Raw genomic sequence first — 5630 nt, 5'->3', positions numbered from 1 at the left:
CCTGTATAAGAACACCCGACCACCGCCACCACGGCAGCAACACACACACACACACACACACACACACACACACACAGAAGCACATATGCGGAGAAGAGAAATAAATAGACTCGCTGAGATGCACGCGGACACCAAATGTATCCAGGAAACGGGAGCGCTTTGGGACGTTGGGTTTAAATACGTTTTTTCTTAACGCGCCAGGTGTGTTCCTCACACTCCTTTGGGCTGATTTTACCTGTAACTGGCGAGACTGAACAAACAGAGGTCACTGCATTGTACTGCCTCACACACGTTAACGGCTTACAGTATTCTGGTTACAGTTCGGCCTCCCATTTCGAAAAAGGTTATTCGTGGTGGCGCAGTGGATTGGACTGGGTCCTGCTCTCCGGTGGGTCTGGGGTTCGAGTCCCGCTTGGGGTGCCTTGCGACGGACTGGCGTCCCGTCCTGGGTGTGTCCCCTCCCCCTCCAGCCTTATGCCCTGTGTTGCCAGGTTAGGCTCTGGCTCCCTGCGACCCTGAATGGGACAAGCGGTTCAGAAAATGTGTGTGTATTCCTAGCGTTCACTTCTAGATATAAAGAATACAAATGAGATGATCATAACACATGGCATCTGTCGCAGTACGATACTCATTGCTTCTCTCACTCACTATCATTAACTGCCTGTCCAGGGCGGTGCCGCGGTGGTCCGGAGCCTATCCTGGAAGCACAGGGCGCTCGGTTAGGAGGGGCGCACCCTAATTCCTGCAGCTGATCTCACTTTAAAAGTTTTATCCTCCTGACTTCCTAATCTTGACATTTAGAAAGTGAGTTTGGGCAACATGATGAATTTTTCAAGGCAAACATACAAACGGAGCTAACGTCTCCATAGTGTGTAAATACCCGATTCCCGCTTGCCGTTTCAGAGAGGCGGGTCAAACGTGTTGTGGAGAAGTGGCCTCCCCTCGGACAGAAACAAGGGTCCTCTCGCCCCTCTCTCCCCTCTCTCCCCTCTCTCCTCGCTCCCGCGCTGGCTGAGCCCAGGGACGAGCCCAGGGCCGAGGTGTATGAGCCACGGCCGAGTGGCGGGGTTGGCGTGGAGTGGAGGGTGGGGGGGCAGCCCAGCCCATGTGTTTCCAATCCCCTCTCCACCACGCTTCCTCCACAGGCGGCGATGTGCTCCGCTGGGATGGCGGGGACACCCGACCACAGCAGCGCACCGCAGGAGGCATCTTCTGCATCCTCCGTTTCAATAATACACACACCCTCCACCCTGAGCACACAGACACACACACGCACGCACGCACTGCCGCTCTCTCGCACAACTGAACGTCTTCCAGCTACCATCGCAACTCCCGTCCTCAGAAGGGTTCCGTGGCACCCCACGCGTCGAGCCCAGGGTTCGAGTAAACAGTCCCTTCGAAATCATTTTTCGGTACATCATTGGTTCATAACCCCATCCGCTCTGGTCAGTAGCCTGGTTAGGCCTGTTTGATGGTTTACATAATAGATGAGCGAAAAAGAACAAAACCTCAGTCATAAAGAGGAAAAAGAAGAGGGTTATTAATATCCTGTCAGCGCTGATGAATTGGACATGCTGAAAACCCCAATCCCGTTTTATTTTCTCTAGCAGTGATCCTTCCACCTCGGGCTAAACTGCTCCCATGTGTCAGCGGGGCCTGGGACAGCTCCCATGATAAAGCGCTCCATGGTTGAGGGTATACCCAAGAATGGAGCCCAAATATGCGCTTGTCTTGTGGAAAGTTGATCTACGCTGGAGCAGGGGATGGGGAGCCACTTGGCGATGCCGACTGACTGGCTGCCACGGTTTTGTATCCCAAGACTAAATAAACAGCCATGTGCGAGGAATGTGGATTAGCGTGTGCGCGCACATACACGCGTGCAGGAGAGCTTGATGGAGAACCTCCGATGTAAACACCAACAAGGCGCTACTGGTTGTTTCTCCGGCCACTTCCGGCAAAACTCTTTCCATGAAGGGGAGCTGGCAGCACCGGTATGGCATCTGATCACGACCCGTTTGTGACTTCAGACCCCGTCTCCGCCCTACCTCCTTCACATCTCCCACCTCCGGGACACTTCGGATGGCTTCAGATAGAGGGGAGTGGCCCTGTGTTTTTAATTACAGATTTGTTCTGTTTCAAGAGCACTGTGCCCAGTTACAGTTTAGTCTGTGAACCCAAGTATAGAGTGAAAGAGGCAAACATAGAGGTTGTGTGACATGAGGAAAGGAAGACACAGAGAATGGAAGAGAGAAAGGAAAAGTTACAGTGAAATGCATCCAGGGCCAACTCCATCCATACTATCCCTAATTCATATTTTAATGCAAAGGTAGGTGGTAAGGGAACCTGCTCTCCATGTGCTGGAAATAGCAGGTAGCACAGCAGCTAGAGGCAGCACATTTGAACTAGAAAGACCCAGGTTTGAACACTACCGCCTCCTGTTGTAGTACCCTTGAGCAAGGTACTTACCTGAAATTGCCCCAGTAAAATTACTCCGCTGCATAGATATGGATAAATAATGGTAGATAGCTTAATATCGTATGTTGCTTGGGAGAAAAGCTTCAGATGTATAAATGTAAATCACTCCAATAAAAATTACCCGGCTCTGTAAATCATCATAAGTATCTCAACAACGTAAACGACTTTGAAGAAAAGTGTTAGACAGATGTAAATGCTTGTTTTTTTTAACTTACTTTTTATCCCCCTGCAAGAGTTCAATACATTGACTCCATATATCCATTTACATTTATTGATAGTTAAGTTACGGATTTTGGAAATAAAAAATTGTCCAGTTTGTTTATTTATAGTATTTTCTGTTCTAATCTACTGCTTTAAAATGTATGTATTTGCAAACAGAATGCAACATGTTTCTACAGGCCTGGCAGGAAAATGTTGGTAAAACACTGTCTAACAGAATAGGAGTGTGTGACCACATTATTCAACTCACCTCCACAGTGTTCAGTGCGGGTGCGCGGTATTTCAGAGTGTTAGTGATCAAGAACAGGACGAGGAATGCAGCACATGTTTATGGGATGAACGGTCAACAATCAGGAGCGAACAGCAGTTTGCAGAGAATAAAAAAATATATATGTATTTATTTTCAGTCCGTTCAGACTGGTTTTAATTTTAAGGTAGCTCCAAATTAATACAAATTCTACAACTGTAAGTCTTGCAGAGTATTTTTACTTACTTTTGCTGAAGTAAACAGGGCATAAACACAGGGTCGTGTGTATTATTAAATCTTCACTGACGTAAAAGTGACGTTGGAGTTACGAACACAATGAATTACGAACAGATTTCCTGTACGGATCGTGTTTGCAAGCTGAAGGAGACTGAGCGCCACATGAACTTAATGCAATAGTTCAGTAAGAAATTGGAAAATAGAGGCGGACACATAAACAGGAAACCCTTCCTCGTCTTCTCAACATTAAAACTCCATAAAAGGAGTCATTTTTACACTCTTTCTGTACGAGAAACGAAGAGAAAAGGACGTACCTTTAATGTCTCTTCGCTTCATGATGCGGGAGAAAATGGGACAACAGAGACAACAGAGAACATTTGATACAATTACTCCTTTACTGTATTTTTAACCAAACCACTACTGTTGCGCGAATGTATGTACAATTTATTGAATGCAATGCATAGTGAATAGTATTTTAAATAAAAAACTAGGAGCTCTTTGTAATTGTACCACGCAGTTTTGTCAGTTATTTCCCTTTTTGCTGTAACTGTAAGTTTGTTAACATGTTATTCGGGTTTGTAACCAAGCGCCTGTAGGAAAATGTAATGTAATCTGTTTGAATGTAATAAAATTTATTTATTAAAATTTCTTATAAAATGTAGCGCCGTCACTCGCTCTGTATTGACTGCATTACAAGATTAGTACCTTTTTTATGGAAGTCTGTACGGTGCTGTTCATACCACCTAGATGGCAACGAGTAAAAATACAGACACCTTTTCAATGTCAGGTATAAGTACTTTACTGTACTGTACTGTACTATATCGCACATCTAATTCGCAGGTCCTGTAGCCACTTTGCGAACGGATTCTGTCGCCACCTCGCGGTCACCGTTAAAAGTGCATTCGTGAGTCTGGAAACCCGCTCGCGACAACGTTCGCGCGGAAAACGTTCACACGTGGACACGGCGACACAAAAGTGTACAGCGATATTTTGGAAGTACATATATAATAAAATGGCATCGTTATTACTGGACAATACATTTGTGATTTTTTTGTAAGAGTCTAACTGAAATCATTCGTATCAGTTAGTTGAACCATTCAGTACATGTAGTATTATCGTTAATATGCACTTGTATATTTCCTTGACTATATATATATATATATATATACTGTATTATATATTGTATATTGTATATATATATATATAGATATATATATATACTGTAAAATATATTCTATATTTTAGGTTTGGGGAAATGTCTTCACGACGCGTTTGAAGGGCGTTCATCGCTCAGTCCTCTGCGGTCCTTTGGCGCCCCGACGCGGTGAAAGATGTAATTACAGTCAGGTGTGAACACGGGGTTCGGTAGTAAAAGCAAATTTCGGACTGCAGTCCGACTATAAATTCAACATGAATGCAAAAATTAAAATCTGCGGAGTTGGATTTTTCAGTTTTCATCGTGAAAATATACTTTGTCAGAGAGGTGTGATACTTGAATATAAAGTTAGAACGCAAGCGAGTTAAACAGAAACACGGGAGACACACAACAAGCGCTGTGTGTGTATTGGAAATGCATGATGATGTCACGGCTTTCCCTAACAAAACTTCATCTTAAAAATATCACGAAGAACATGTATTGTGAGACTAGTTTTGTTTTTGATTTTAAAGTGAGTGAAAGCTGGAGTCGTATCTAATGTCTAATATTCCCGAGTTGACCTGCTCTGTGTGGGTAATTACTGTTCTATTCCTCGAAATTTATGGGGACAACTAATCTCAACGAATTGGTGCAATTTATTGGTGCATTAAGTCTGGAGACACTTGTTACTCTGATCGTCCGAAAAGTTCATTTGAAATATTCCTCATTCAAATGCAACGTTTCTTCCTTTTTTATATCATAAATAAAAACTGAAAAGGCCCTCTGTTAGTACTTCGTGATTTGCATATTTTGTTTACGGTCAGTGTTGCGCTCTCTAAATACGAGGACGTTACAAAGTTGGAGTGAAGAACGCTAGTCTTATTATAATTATTATTATTATTATTATTATAATACAAGTATTGTATTATACAAGTACTGTATATATATATATATATATATATCCAGTATTATGGATAAATACTTATCCATATAAATACTTATATTGTATCCGTATAAATACTTATATGTATGTACTTGTATACTGTATCCATAGACCGAGAACCGACGCTATGGAAACGCTCGCAGGTTGTATCTCATTGAACCAAGCCGTGAGAGGCGGGGCTGGCCTACATTTTGATGTTAATTGACGATGTGATTGGCACGTTTTGCTATTCCACGACGCAAAAGACCACATTCTGATTGGTTGCACTTGCAGAACCTCCTCGTAAGCCAATCGGGGACGAACATGGTCATTTTTCATTGGTGGAAGAACTTGAGCGACGCCATTGTGCACCGCCTACGACTGGGGCTTTATCT

The sequence above is a fragment of the Scleropages formosus genome, chromosome 22, assembly GCF_900964775.1.
Source record: "Scleropages formosus chromosome 22, fSclFor1.1, whole genome shotgun sequence".
Lineage (NCBI taxonomy): Eukaryota > Metazoa > Chordata > Actinopteri > Osteoglossiformes > Osteoglossidae > Scleropages > Scleropages formosus.
This window is presented reverse-complemented; position numbering follows the sequence as displayed.